Source organism: Lygodium microphyllum, chromosome 17 (assembly GCF_053477565.2).
Source record: "Lygodium microphyllum isolate KBCC chromosome 17, Lygodium_microphyllum_v1.1.10, whole genome shotgun sequence".
NCBI lineage: Eukaryota > Viridiplantae > Streptophyta > Polypodiopsida > Schizaeales > Lygodiaceae > Lygodium > Lygodium microphyllum.
Window position 1 is genome coordinate 80,987,914 of NC_141151.1, and position 17,357 is coordinate 81,005,270.

Below are 17,357 nucleotides of genomic sequence, written 5' to 3' on the forward strand. Positions count from 1 at the left end.
AACTGACCCCTGCACTTGAGCCTCACATCTCCACAATTTAGCTGAACATCGCTCACACATCTCAGAAAGACTCCCCATGGAATGCATAATTGGGTCTTGAAATAGCAATATTGTAGTTGCAGGATGAATATCCATTGCAGGCAAAGCATGTAAAATGAAGCAAAAACCCCCATTTCGAGCACTGAAGGTTGGAGCATTATTGACACGTGACTCATTAATCATAGCATCTCCTAGGTTTTGGTGATTTCCAACATCACAATTATAATCATTAGCAAACTGCTGCTCAACCAAACTATGAAGTCCCTCACGAATCAAGCTATCATGATTTAGAGGCCCTCCTTGCAAAACGTTCCGGCACTCAACTATAGTAGAACACATCTCTTTATACCCCCTCCGGTCATGTCTTGCCATTTGAGCCCTAAGCCTAGCAATCTGTCGTCATCTATATCGTGTAGAGTTGAGTCTATGCCTATGAATATGCAACACATAATCCCTGCTAGTTCTTTGATTATTTAATCCCATATTGTTTGGATTCTCACAAAGCCTGCACATCAAGAGAAAACATGCATTCTTTCAAGCAGAGACGATTAGGATTAGTATTTCCAAAAAGACTTAAAAGTAGAATCAATCTAGAATCACATAATCGAAAAATAGTACGACAATTTAAATCAGCACAATCCTCCTACGTGCAAGGAACAATAGCAGTCAAAATTAGAATCATCATCATCATATATTTTTATATATTCTATACAATTAGATATATCTAACCCAAAGATTTAAAAGAAAACTATATCCAACTTGCGCGCGATCCCCCAACCTATAACTCAAACCCAAACATCACTCTTCAACATGAATGCGCAATAAACTATAAAACGTTAGGATTCTTAAATCAATGAACTTTTCTCTGTACATTGCAAGTCATAATAAGTATAGATCAAACCTCAAGAAAGAGGCTATATATATATATATATATATATATATATATATATATATATATATATATATATATATATATATATATATATATACTTAAATATAAAAATGTATTTAATATTTACAAACTCTTGAAAAGAGAAAGAATACACAATCTTATTCCAATCCATAGCAAGTATCTAGACATTGAAACGCATTTTACAGAGAATATTACTCTTTGATACGTACTACATTGCAAGACATAATAATTATATCTATAAATAAACTATAGATCGATGTTTACAAACTCTTTAAAAGAGAGAAGAATGCATCACCCCGAATAAATTGAACCAAACACTGGAGAGAGAGAGAGAGAGAGAGAGGGACAGAGAGAGAGAGAAAGAGAGAGAGGGACAGAGAATATTACAATTAGACCATAGAATTAGAAAATATTACTCACATGCATTACACCATAAAAATGAATACACCACACAATATCCACATTGTTTGATATGATATCAAGCATCAAGAAAGAGACATCACACCACACTGTAGATACCCAATACAATTTACTCAATTTAGTCTCGTTACAAAAAAAGATAGCACACATAATCACAAAAAAAGCAGTGGCCCAAGCATTTCAATATCTTCATAAGCAAGACAACAATAGATCATAACCTTCATCCAAATGTTGAAGAGAGAGACAGAGAGAGATCAAACCTCAAGAAAGAGGTATCACATCATTACATTAAAACCAATTTAAGCTTCACAAAAAGGAAGCACACATCATCACAAAAAAAAAAGATTGGTCCAAGCACTTTCAAGTAAGATATAAGCGAGACGATAATAGATCATAAGCCTTAGCCAAGCAAATCCTCCTCAATTGGGACCGTTCATTTGACGACTCAATTGTTGTAGCAAGGCATTGAACCTATTAACGTTCATTTAGAACTGCAAAAACGGTAGTTGACAACCCCTTTGGCAAATCACAGGCTCGTGGTCATCTCCAAGCCCCCAAAACGATACCCACATATCATTCAACAACAAATTCATCAACCTACTTGTCTCAAAGACAATTGCTGAAAGTGCCCTCACTTCACCACCCAAACCACTCGAGACTTGTTGAAGAACACTCTGGGTGTGCTTTGTCTCGCACACAACATCATACAAACCCTTAGCTTGTTCATGCAACTCTGTAGAGTAAATAGCAAGTGCATGATCAACATGTGTGGATAAACTCGTCTACAATTCCATCAACTCATTCATCTTGGTCTCGAGGCTTTTAAACTCCAAAGAACTTGAAGTAGCCTTTGTGTTTCTTCGGATCGTTGATGTCCTTGTGGATTTACTAACATGCCCTCCCTGTTGCCTCGCCACTTCTTTCGCACATTAACTTTATTCACTCCATTGAACTCCACATTTTGGCTGCAACAAAATACACAAATGACTATCTCCCAAAAAAAAACACAATACCTTGGTAAAAATACAATTATTAGAATAACTATCATCCATACCCATGTGAATGGCTCCAAGCAGGCAAGCGTCGAAGAGATGATGTTGTGGCTGTTTTCTTTGATTCAACCAAATCAATTGCATTCAATGGAGTCGAATGCACTATGTCTGGAACATCATCCATAGCTTTGCTTTGTTCCATGATGACTACACGAAACTTTCAATAGAGTATAAGAGTCCCAATAGAGAAATCTCAATCTCAAAGCCATTGAAGACAAACACATTTACAATCGAAAACCACAAATCGAAAGTGTATCGGACTCAAAGACAAAAGAATAGTCATGCACAAACACGTGTAAATAATCATGCATGAGCACATGACACTCACCAAATATATAGCCATGCCTTACCTCCTCTCCTCCGACTCTCTCTCTCTCTCTCTCTCTCTCTCTCTCTCTCTCTCTCTCTCTCTCTCTCTCTCTCTCTCTCTCTCTCTCTCTCTCTCTCTTTGTGCAAGCCCTACTAATGGATGTTCATTCGTGTAGATCCATACATAGGTCTTGCCAAAGGCTCGAATGTGTCAAAGATGAATGAATACCAAGGTGAAAATATGAAATATATAAACTATTAAAATGAGATAAAAAAATCTTAATAATTTGAAAGAGATAGACAATGCTTTTTAAAATGGAGATTTTCATCAATCGAATAAAACACAACTCATTTAAAAAGTCTTGCAAAGATTATATATATCAAGCATGTGGCGATTTTCAATTTGAAAGAGATAGACAATGTTTTTCAAAATGGAGATTTTCAAGGACATGCTTATGCAGCGACGACTCATCCAAGTTAACATTGCCAAAAACCTATCTAGATAAACTTTGAAAGAAATAAATCGCACATCAAGGGCAATGCTTTCGAGTGAAAGGGAATGACCCCACACGGTGATTCATCTGGGTTAACATTGTCGAAAACCTATTAAGAGAAACTTTCAAAGAAGTAAGTTGCACATCAAGGGAAACGTTTTCATTCTTGTGAGCAATTAACTCACATACGCCATCCTCTATACGACCAGCACTGTCAATAAGATCTTTCATCTTCTCATCATGATCATCCAAAGATCCAATACGTGGCCAACACTTTCGGACATGTTCATATATCTCCCCTATGTAACCCTCGATTTCTTCCAACTCATCCTTTATCCTCACCCCATCACAAAGGTTTCCTTCGTATTTCTCCTCCAAAATTCTCTCAATCCTTGGTAGACGGCTATCAATGCTCTCACCAAGAGAAACTGAAGCCCTTTGATGTCAAAAGAGTGCCTTTACTTGCTTCTCAAGCCCATCCAACCGATGAATGACTCTCAAAAAACTAACAAAACTTTCATATCCTCCAACATGCTTGAGTGCACGATGAACTGCCTTCTTCCTTATAATCTCTTTCCCTTTACACACATTCGTTTGCACAATGGGAGCGCACTGCACAACATTTGCTATAGACACATTTTTTTCCTCCATGCTGCGCAAAAGACATGCGTCAACATCAAGGTGCATATCAACTATTCTTATCTTATATTAAAAATTAGAAACAGTGAAAAATCCTAGATGACATTAGATTAACTTCTAATGCATTAAATTTAAACATACGTGCATTAAACCATATGATTGACTACAATAGAATTTGCTATAGTAAGTAGCATCCAGAGTGAGGTTTCAATTTGTTTATCCCACACATAAGACTCAAGTGGGTCTTCAAGATGCATTTGGATTATTTGAAGCAAATTCTCATGGCTCCTGTATCCAGTCAAGGATCAAAGCCAACGCCACAATGACCAGTGAGTCGGTATTTTAGGTGGTGCACTTAACATTGCATGGTGCACACCACACAATATCCTTTCTTAGAAAATCATGCCCGAGGACAATGTAGCATTCCCCACCCCTACCAATAAAACTATAATTCACACACTAAACAATCTCCTAAGTTTAAAAACGTCAATAACGGATTTTTAATGCCATGAAGGGTTACTACATCCATATCAACCCCACAAATCACAATGAGTTCTGAACCTATATGTATATCTATATCCATATCTGTACCTATATCTATCTAATCTAATATTCTATATCTTCTACATCTATATTTAATATCAATAACGGATATAGAGGGGAGAGGTGTAAATGGGATGAGAGATAGAGGCATTGTGAGTAGAGGAGAGTAAAGCATGTGATGTTTTTGTGATAGCATTATCCACTGTGCGATAGGGAAGTGAAGCTCGCACGGCAGCTTCACTTCCCTCGCACCCCGCTAAGCGGGATAGCGTTCCTTGCGCGCGAAGCGCACCAGGAATGCTAGTGATGGTATAAATTGGTATAACTTTAGGGGTGGGGAGCATGACCGTTGAGGCTAGGAACGCTAGTTATTATTATTATATATAATTTAGCTCCACATATCTTAAAGTTACCTTCCAGTCCATGTCTTAAAACACATATCCTAAAACGTTTATTAGCAAGATAATAACAATAATAAAATAAGATAACAATAACAATAAACTAATATCTATATCTATCTAATCTAATATTTTATATTATTTTATCTATATCTATATCTATATATCTATTTATCCATATATCTACATCTACATACTAATAATATAAAATATAAAATAATAATAATAATAATTAAAAGAAATAATTAAAATAACAAAATAGTAATAATAATAATAATAATAATAATAACTAAATAATGAAACTAATTAAAATATAATAATAATAATAATAACAAACAACCAACTAAACTAATTAAAACAATAAAATAATAAGACTAAGTAAAGCATGTGATGTTTTTGTGATAGCATTATTATTCACTGTGCGATAGGGAAGTGAAGCTGCCGTGCGATAGCACGATAGATAGCACGCCAACTTCACTTCCCTCGCACCCCGCTGCTGTCGCGAAGCGGTATAGCCTTCCTTGCGTGCGAAGCGTGCCTGGAACGCTAATAATAACAAACAACCAACTAAACTATTAAAATAATAAAACAATAAGACTAAGTAACTATTAACTATTAATTTCCATTTTATACAACTATAACTACAACTAAATCATTACTCACTACAACTATAACTAATTATTTTATATTATTATTTTCTTTTTTATATTATTATTATTATTAGTTTTTTTTATATTTATACTAATGAATGAAATAATAACAACCATTAACAAAGCTATATAGTTATATAAGAATAATAATAATAAAATAACACAAATTATTGGTAATAACAACAATAATAATAACAAACAATAAACAATACAACAACAATAATAATATAAAATAATAATATCTAAATCTAAATAAAATAATACCACAAAATTAGATATAAAATAATAACAAAAACAATAATAATAAACTAATAATATCTAAATAAAATAACATCATCATATCATAATCATAATCATAATCATAATAATAAAATAATAATAACATAACAATAATAATAATAATAGCAAACTCATAATACATATATTTATTTATAATTTATATTTATAATATAATACAATATCATAACTATAATTAACAATAACAAAGTTAAAATAACAATCATTAACAAAACTATACAACTATATAATATAACAATAATATAATATAATATAATAACTAAAACAATATCTAACTCTAAATAAAATAATACCACAACAATAAAATAAACTATAAACTAACAATAAACAATAATAATAACAATAAACAAAAATAATCATAATAATAAAATAATCATAATCATAATTACTATTACTAATAAATAAACCTAAACTATAACTATTAACTATCTAAATCTAAATCTTATCTTAATCACATCACAATAAAATAAAATAATACCACAACAAACTATAAACTAACAATAAAATCATCATCATCATCATCATTATTATAGATATAGATATCTATCTAAACAACAATAAACTAATAAACAATACATTTAACTATTTAACATGCATTCACATTCACATTAACATTAACACATTCGCATCCACATCCACATTAACATTAACTATTTAACATTAACATTAACACATTCACATTCACATTAACATTAACTTTAAATTTAACATTCACATTAATTAATTTCACATTCACATTCACATCCACATTAACATTGACTATTTAACATTCACACTAGCATTCACATTCACCTTCACCTTCACATTCACATTAAAATTAACTATTTAACATTCACATTCACTATTTCACATTCACATCCATTCAAATATTTTAATTTAAATTCAAATAATAATAAACTAAACCAATCAAAATAAAATAAAAATTAAACCAATAATTAAAATAACAATAATAATACCACAATAAACTAACAATAAATGGAATATAATATAATATAATAACTAACAATAACAATGATAAAATAACAATCATTAACAAAAGTATATAGCTATATAAGAATAATAATAATAAAATAACACAATTTGTTGGTAATAAACAATACAACAACAGTAACAATATAATAAACAATACAACAACAATAATAATATAAAACAATAATATCTAAATCTTAATCTAAATCTAATCTAAATAACTATTAGCTATATTACCTATAACATTAAATATTAATTAACTACTAACTATTAACATAACAATAAAATATAATAATAATAATAACTAAAACAATATCTAACTCTAAATAATACAATACCAAAAACAACAATAATAAAATAATAACATCATAATCATCATATCATCATAATCATAACATCATAACATAACATAATTACAAATAAATTATAACGATTAACTAATAACTATTAGCTATAACATTAACTACTAACTATTAACCATTAATTATAACTATTAACATAACAATAAAATATAATAATAATATAATAAAAATAACTAAAACAATATCTAACTCTAAGTAAAATAATACCACGACAATAAAATAATCTATAAACTAACAACAAACTAAAAAACTAATAATATCTAAACAATAATAAATAATAACATCATAATCATATCATCATAATCATAACATAACATAATTACTAATAAATTATAACTATTTTCACATTCACATCAACATTCACAAATTATAGCTATTTTCACATTCACATTCACATTCACAATTTCATTTCACATTCACATTAATCAAATATTTAACATTTAACATTCACATTAACATTCGCGTTCACATTAATCAAATATTTAACATTTAGCATTCACATTCACTATTTCACATTCACATCAACATTCACATTCACATTCACAATTTCATTTCACATTCACATTAATCAAATATTTAACATTTAACATTCACATCAGATTAACATTCACGTTAACATTAATTAACTAATAACTAATAACAATAATATTAACATGAACTATTAATAACAATAACTTAACAATCTTAACAATAATAATAATAAAATAATTTATTTAACATCAACAATCAATAATAATAATAATAACAATAACAATAACTTAATAATTAATAATAACAAATAATAACTATAATAATAATAATAAATAACTTAATAATTTAACATAACATCAACATCAACAATCAACAACAATAATAATAATAACATACAATAACTTAACTAATTAATAATAATAATAACTATATTAACAACAATAATAATAAATAATCTATATCTACTTATCATAACAATAATTATAATAATAATAGCAATAATAACAATAATAACTAACCTAATAATTTAACATAACATCAACAATCAACAATAATAATAATAATAACATACAATAACTTAACTAATTAACAATAATAATAACTATATTAACAATAATAATAATAAATAATCTATATCTACTTATCAAAACAATCAATAATAATAATAACAATAATAAAATAATAATAATAATAACTTAACAATATTAACATAACATCAACATCAACAATAATAATAACATAACTATTAACAATCAACAATAATAACATAACTATTAACAATAATAACATAGATAACAATAATAACTTAACAATTAACAATAATATAGCTATTAACTATTTTAATAACTATTAACTATTAATAAATGTAATAACTTAAAAACTTAACTATTAAATTAACTGACAGGCGGGGGCAGCGGGCGGAACAGCAACAAGTGGAGCAGAATGGCAGCGGGCGAGACGGCAGGCCAACGGGACGGCAGGCCAGCGGGACGGTAGCAAGCGGGACGGCAGCGGGCGGGTAGCGGGAGGGCAGTGAGCGGGATGAAGGCTGAGAGAGAGAGAGAGAGAGAGAGGGCAGCGACTTGGCGGGGGGCGGATTTCGGAGGGATTTCGGAGGGGTGGGGGTAGCGGTGCGGTGGGGTAGCGACTTGGGGGGGCGCTCACAGAGGTGCTGAGAGAGAGAGAGAGAGAGAGAGAGAGAGAGAGAGAGAGAGAGAGAGAGAGAGAGAGAGAGAGAGAGAGAGAGAGAGAGAGAGAGAGAGAGAGAGAGAGCCAGCGATGGAGCACCTTGGTGAACAACTGAGCGAGCGAGGAGGCACCTTGCTGAACTATGCCTAAGTGAACGACTGAGCGAGCGAGGAGGCACCTAGGTGAACGACGCCTGAGCGATTGAACGAAGCCTCACCTGGACTCAATCACTTGGATATATGCAAATCATCCTCCTCATGAAAGAGGTAGGACGTGAGGACGTGGGGGCATTAAAGCCACCTCAACCCCCATGCATGCACATGCAATTCAAATTCAAATGGAAGCTTGGGAGAACCACGGAGGCTTGGGAGAAAAATGGAGGTTTGGAACCTCCAGCCAAAATGATAAGTAGATATAGACTAGACAGTAGACACGTGGCTCGCCTCTTCTCTAACTTATCCATTAAAGAATGGAAAAGATAATTATCTCATCCCCATCAATGATAGGACTCCTTAGTCATGCCATGGCTTACTCCTTCAACCTTAATGAAGTCATGTTCGGAGACCTTCATGTGCTCTAGCTAATAAATATACCTTATCTCCTACTATACTTCCTTTGCTCCAACCTCATGTCTCAATAATGAGAGTCCAGTAGTACACATATTCAAGAGTACACATATTCATCGATAATGTCAAATAACCATTTTGCATTGGTACATGCTAGACTTCTAACCCACATTGCTAGGTTTTGCATGTTTGTGAGTATAAGGCCTAAGATATGCATAGGTCGATTTGCCTTGCATTGGTCATTAAAGTCGAAATTCCAAGTGTGTGATAAGTTTACTTGACTAGACTTCTGGAAAAAAAGGAACTTCTAAAAATCAATTTAGTGCCCTCGAAAATGAGGGTGCTATGTTTAGTACTTGATGGAGTCCTAATTATGTGGCATGACTTCTTGGTCAACCTAGCATGTTCCCTCTCCTCCATTAATGGATTGTTTATTGTTCAATAGCATGCCATGTGAGAGTCCATTCTTTTGGTTGTGCGACCATTGTAGCTTTGTTTGTAGTTAGTATCCCATGTAGTTTAATTGACTCCTATGGTGTTAGGCTCTCACTAACTCAAATGGTGGTAAAGAAGCCTTGAATTATGGAAGCACTTTACCTATGCTTAGAATTTCATACATGTAAAATGTTCCAAACCCAACATGAATGCAAAAGTGCAACACGTGCGTGCGTGCGTGCGTGCGTGCGTGCGTGCGTGCGTGCGTGTGTGTGTGTGTGTGTGTGTGTGTGTGTGATTCTCATGCATGTGTGCACAATTCTACACACTATTTGTAAAGCTCATGTAAAAACCTCAACCTTATGTATGTGGATCAAATTGTTTAGATATATAAACCCAATGCCTTGCTACTTGACAATGCCCCATAGCAAAGTAACCAAAAAAGAAGGCAATGCCAAAGATTAAAAAATAGAGCTTCCATATGCATGTATATATGTCATCTTATAATGGAATATTGCTTAAATGTATGTTATTTCTAGATTTGTACTAATATATGTATAGACATGTGAACATAAATAAAAGATCATATTTACATAGGTACATGAACATGCATGTATGCACACACATTTCATTTGATTTACAAGGTAGAGCTTAAAATTTAATCAACAAAATATATATTTGAATGAGAAATCCATCAAACAATCACAAGTGTGTTATTAATGTAATGGAATAATATTTTTCCAATAAGAAACTCTACCTATAATTGAGAATTCAATGGTAGAGTTATAACCTTATGTAAAAGTATTCACGTTGCAATAAGTCATTAAAGGTTGATACGAGTTTGTTAGTAGGTAATTATACCTCTTCCACCTCTATGATAGTTTAAGGTAGTCTCTTAGAAGAGTTATTGTATGTTGTCATGAGTTTGTTAGTAGGTAATTATACCTCTTCCACCTCTATGATAGTTTAAGGTAGTCTCTTAGAAGAGCTATTGTATGTTGTCAGGAAGGATAATCTTGACTCTTTGAGGGCACATAGGCATGTCTCGTGCTATAGTTAGAATCCAAGTCTTAGAAGGTAGAAGCTATCCAAGACTAGATTGTTATCGAGCTTATTTCTAGTAATTTTGCTTGTCAAGACAAGTATAAAATCGTTTACATTAGATGATATGCCTTACTACAATGTTGTTTGTTATTTTTCATTGATATTATACATTGCATCCAACTTTTTCATATTAGAGCTACTCTCATGACCAAGTGAACTTGCATTTGACCAATTTATACAACCATATCAAATATCTCCCATTTCTAACATGGCCTCTCGTATCTTTGCCTGTAAATCCAATAATATATGGCCATGCTGTAGGTAATGTCAACATAAAAGTCCAATTTGACTGGTTGACTTAAGCCCTTGATCTTTTTGCTTGATTGATTGTTGCGATACCATTAAGGATGTACTAGAGAGGCATTGATTAGTAGTTTGAAAATATCATGAAAACATTCATGGGTGTGGTATGATATGTTGCATATTTTATGTAATACTTAAGGATATAAGAGCTTCCAAACTAGAATATCAATAAGCCTACTAAGATTTAAGTTTCATATTGATTAGAAACCCAATATGTGGTGAGAACAATGTCGATCAAAAGCTTGATGAAGGGTACTACTTATGGACAAAGAATGGAAGTTATCATGATTGGGTCATCACATGTCATTGGAACACAAAAGACTATAATATTGGTTTATGAATTGGTATTTATGCTAGGTTGATTAGCAAATCAAAATACCTAAGGCTAAATGTAATTCATATCAACAACCATTATTTTGCACATGGAGTATATGAAGCACCTTATCTACTATTATATCTAGAAGAGTGACAAAATAAGGTCAAGAGCAATTGGTGGGAAGGTTTCTTACATTTCCAAGTTGTTGGCCACTATTTATTAGTGTTATAGATCATAGTTTATTCATGATAGAGAGAAATAAGGTGCATAGGTTGATAGCACATCCTAGTCTTGAGACAAAAAATTGAAGGTCTTGATTTTAGAAAATTTCAACTATGCGTTGATTGTAATATAAACATCATCCTATTAAGATGTTATGTAATATTCAACAATTCAATAACTATCTTAATGAAAGTTGCCAAAGGTATTACAAGTTTTGTCACACATGAGTAGCTTTCTAGATTGATGATCCATTTTGAAAACCTTGTTTTTACTATTTTCTTCTGATATTCGTAGAAATGTGGAATGGGAAGGTACATGGAGATTTCATTTTGGCTTTGTAAAAATTACTCAAACAATTGATTGTAATATTTCCCCCTCGGTCGCCCGCGTAGGAACCACCACCCGCTCCTTATTAATATGATCAATTCAATTTTTTTAATCCCCCCCCAGGTCGTCACCGACAAGTGGCAAGGGGGGAAAGAAGGGAAAGAGGAAGAAGATGATGAGTGACGACGGTGGGAGAAGAAGCTGATGAGGATGCAAGCAAAGCAAAAGTGGGAGAGGAAGATGATGATGGCATCGTTGATGGAGGGGGAGGCCACATGGCCCAGCCCCCCCCTCCCCTTGGGCGTATCGACCCCACAATGGCCGCCTGGAGTGTCCAAGCAGCCCCGCCGTCATGCAAACGGTACCACCCCTCCACCTTCACTCCACGTCCCTCCCCCCCCCCCCCCCCCCCCCCCAATTATTACTCTCCCCCACCCCTATTATAAACCTCCTAAACCCTTATATAACCCCCCCCCCCCCCCCCCGGAAAGGCAGGGATATACCACCTCTTGCCCCCCTTGCTGCTGACCCATAGGAGAGAAAGAGAGAGGGAGGGAGGGAGGGAGGGAGGGAGAGAGAGAGAGAGAGAGAGAGCGAGAGGGAGAGAGAGAGAGAGAGAGAGAGAGAGAGAGAGAGAGGGGAGGGAGAGAGACTCTTTCCCTTCCCCTCCCGAAGAGGGTGGCCACACAAATCTTTTTCCTCCCATTGCCGCAAACCTATACATGCCTTGCAAGATTATCCACCACTTGCAAACTTAAGTCTCTCCCCAATCAGCCCCACTAATCGAGCATAAGGTGTGAAAGTCTTGTGCGACTCGCAAAGATCGAGGATGGCCCCTAAGCAAAAAATGATGTGCATGGATGGAAATCCCACACGAGCAATGAAGCCTCGGGCGAGGACATCACTGCCCATCTAACTGCACTCACTACAAGGATTTGAGCTGGTAGCGGCGTCGCTATTTGCATCGCTATTGGCATCGCTATATGTGTCGCTTCTCCACAGGGAAAAAAGCGGGCCGAAACCGAGCGCGGCTTTATTTCGCGTTTTCACGTTTTGTGTTTTGAGAGCAAGAGCGAGGGAGAGAGCGACCGTCGTGAGAGAAGGAGAGGAAGAAGACTTGCCGCTTCCGCCGCCGTTGTTCACGAAGGAGAGGAGGAGCCTTCATCGCAAAGAGGAGCCGCTCCACACTCGCCATATCTCATCGATGAGTCTCCCTCCCTCTTTCTTTTGCTTGTTTAAGGTTTAAATCACTTTCTCTTTTGCTTGTTTAGGAGAGGAAATGAGAGAGAAAGAGAGGGAGAGGGAGAGAGAGGGAGAGAACGAGAAAGAGAGGGAGGGAGAGTGCATTCTCTCTCTCCCTCTCCCTTTTGCTTGTGTAATGTTTAAATCACTTTCTTTTTTGCTTGTTTAGGAGAGGAAATGAGAGAGAAAGAGAGAAAGAGGGGGAGAGGGAGAGGGAGAGGGAGAGGGAGAGGGAGAGGGAGAGGGAGAGGGAGGGGGAGGAAATGAGAGAGGGAGAGAAAGAGAAAGAGAGGGAGAGGGAGAGGGAGGGAGAGTGCATTCTCTCTCTCCCTCTCCCTTTTGCTTGTTTAATGTTTAAATCACTTTCTTTTTTGCTTGTTTAGGAGAGGAAATGAGAGAGAAAGAGAGAAAGAGGGAGAGAAAGAGAAAGAGAAAGAGAGGGAGAGGGAGAGGGAGGGGGAGGAAATGAGAGAGGGAGAGAAAGAGAAAGTGAGGGAGAGGGAGAGGGAGGGAGAGTGCATTCTCTCTTTCCCTCTCCCTTTTGCTTTTGGAGAGTGTTAAGATATATTGTGAGAGGGAGAGGAAATGCAAGAGAAAGAGAGGGAGAGGGAGAGAAGGAGAAAGATAACATATATTGGAACGATAGCATATCCATGATTATGGTAATGGTATTCACTTTGCTTTTTTTATGGGTACCATTACATCGACTCCTTAAGAGGGCTAAAAATTAGTCATACACTTTATAAAGTCTAATTAGGAGATTTAAGATGCACGATAATAGACTTATCAATAATGGTATGCAATGTGCTTTGCCATGGGCCACGTACATTGGTGACTCTTTAAGATGGCTTAAAATTGGTCATATCCTTCATAATGTCCAAGTAGGGGATCTAATTGTGATATGCATAATTCATTGTTTTTGTATTAACTTTATAGGCATAACAAATTAGAAATCGTGCCAACTAGTTAACGGAAGGACTAAAAGAAAATGATACCCTAGCTAATGGTCATTACGGTACTTCATCAAAATGAACCCAAAAGTATTGTTATAGAAGAAGAATCCCTTAAATTGAGCATAGGATATTTTCTTCAAATGTTATGACTATGAGTAGAATTGATTAAAACAAATTTTATTACTATAGTTGATAAATTTCATAGATGGCATTAATTTTAATACATGGACCTAGGACAAAAAAACCACATTTCTAAGATGCTTTTTGTTGAGACTTATTTATTATTAGACTAAGAGATCCTCAATGATGCTCATAAATGGATTACTTATACTCAAAGCCCTCTAGTGCAGTTGTATAAGTAATCCTAGTAGAGCCCCTCTAAAATACTCAAAGTACATAACCTAGAGACCGTAGCTAGGTATATAAGGTATAATGGTTGTACAAGAAGACACCTCAATAATTGACTTATCACCATTAAATCCCAAAGAAGAATCGTGTTCCATCCCCTTCAACTCTATATTCGCCTCATGAAGAACTTCATTAATCATAGCATCCTTGTCACCAATCTTTTTGTTGCAATGATGAAGTAACATATTCATCACTTTTCCTTTTAGAATCTAAGCCATTATCCAATCTTTTAGTCAAGTCCAAACATTTAGTCTTCGACTCATGAACCTTATGAACCAATGCTTTTAGTCAAGTCCAAACATTTAGTCTCTTTGAGAAATACCTGCCCACTAGCATGCTCACGATACAAGTCCACCTTCTTGTGTATCTTGTGGACGAAGTGGAGATTATTGGACCTGTCCATACGCGATGGATGTTCTTCCTGGAGTGCTTCATGAAAACCCTGAAAGGCTTTGTGCGAAAAAAACGAGCTCGGCCAGAAGGTAGCATGGCCGAAGGTTGGTTGGTGTCAGAGGAGTTAGTGCATATCTCACAATGGCTACCAACGGTGGAACCAGACAATGAAATGCTATGGACGTTGAAGGACGATGATAGACTGACTGGAAATGTGGTGGTTGGAAATGGGGTAGAAAAAAGAATGGATGCCTCGATGGAAGAGAAGGTGAATCGCTTTTGTATGTTGCACCATGCCTCCATGGAGACGTGGCTCGCCAAGTACTAGATTGCAAGGCAAGATCGAGAGAAAGCGCGAGCTGAATTCCGACGTAGTACGCGTCATCGACCGATTCGATATCCCGAAGGCATGGAGGAGATGCCGCGGTTTATGTCAACACTATGGTTGCATGGAGCCTTGACCGCAGCATCCAGCGAAGGGACACAGGTCTCAATGGAGGAGTGGGAATTCTCGAAGGGATGTGGTCCAAAGGTGATGAGGGGTTTAGAATTTGTCGTATCTAAATTTTATATGCGACATCTAATTTGAGTGTTTCAATGTACAATACAAAATATATAGTGCAGCATGGTCGCGCGGACGACATTTTCGCGTGGAGTGTATTGACAAAATGCGTTCCACAATGGACTGTGGTGTCATGGCAAGGTTCGAGCAAGAGAGCTAATGACGAGCAATGGATCCGAAAATGGTTGTGGATGAGATGGAGTATTTTGGGAACTTGCAAATTATTATTACGGTGGATTACCGTAGCTTCTCCATGATACTATTCGATGTGCAGTGGTTCAAAGTGGTACTTGGAGGAGCTGGAGCAACAGTTCGACGAGGTCCATCGAGATTTCTCGAAATAGATTCTGAAAAAAAATGGACGAATTTGCGCAACACCTTTGTGTTGCCGGCCCATTGTGAATAGGTGCATGGAGTCATTTGCTTGCTAATTGTAATACGACATGGTTTATGTCACAATGGTTTGAACTCGCTTTGTACGTGTTTGTGAACAGGTAATCTTCTATCCAAACCCCCGACAACCTCGATGGTGGTATGTTATACCTTCAACTCCCCGAAGTGTGAGAGTATATGATCAAAGCGATGTTTCGAGCATAGATGAAGATAATATGCAAATAGAGGGGTCGATATTACAAGGGGTGGAGGCCATCGAAAGCTTGGAGCCCGCATCGGCTAACAATGATGGAAATACAGGAGTCCAAGAATTTTTTGAGAACGAGGCGGACTCATTCTTTTGTGGTGACATGTCTATCGACCTTCTAGTGTATGCAGAGTTGTGTCAGGAGATTAACATGGGACCATAGGATACTTCATACTTGGAGCATCCACTTACTCAATTTGTTGTTTAGATCTCTTATAAAGGTACATAAGATATGCATTTTAAGAGGGATTTTTAAAAAATGATTTATATTACTGGTGCTTTGTATAATTTAAATTGATTATTCTAACACAATTTTTTATCTATGCATGTGACATTTTCAAGATGAGTCGAGGGATGAGCGATGAGGAGTTGCAGGACATCTTCGCGCGCATGTCTCCAAACCAGCTCGCAAGATTCAGAGAGATGGCATACCAGGAGCTGTCTCGTTCTTCGTCAGGGCGCTCTGCTAGATCTGCTTCAGCGCGATCGGATGCTTCGGCTTCGAGCAGACGATCTCGACGCTCACGACTTGGGCCAGAGGGAGGGACTGCATCGGGATCAGGGGGATGCTACTGTGGAGACACGGATGTGGTGTCTCCATCACGTCGTTCAGCTGGAGTTGCGTCACCTCCAGGATTTGTCACACCTGTGGGGACGTCTACTCCAGTTACTCCGGCTTTTGCATAGCCATGAGTAGGTGGCACCCCTTTGGGTGCCACTCCAAGAGAGGTTACCCCCGTCGGTACACCAGATGTAGAGGGGTCTCCTGGATATGCCCAGGAGCGTGGATGGAGATGGGAGAGGACCCATCTTAGGCAAACTCCTAAGGGTTATGGATATCTGGTAGATAGTACGTCAGGAGCCATCATCATGAATGATGAGGGGAGGAGGGTGATGGCTCATATGAGAGAGTTGTGCCAACAAGTTTTTCGGCATAACGTCCTAGATCATTAAAAGAACATACCGAAGGAAATCAAGAACTACATAGTAGCATCCTTGCACGAGGAGTTTCCGGTGCCAGCCATAGTAGATAGATTCTCTACGAGCTGGATGATGGATTGCATGCGTGCATACATGTCACATAGACGATCCGACGCATGCAAGGCAATCAAGAGTGGGGCTACAAAGCTCAAGTGGTTAGA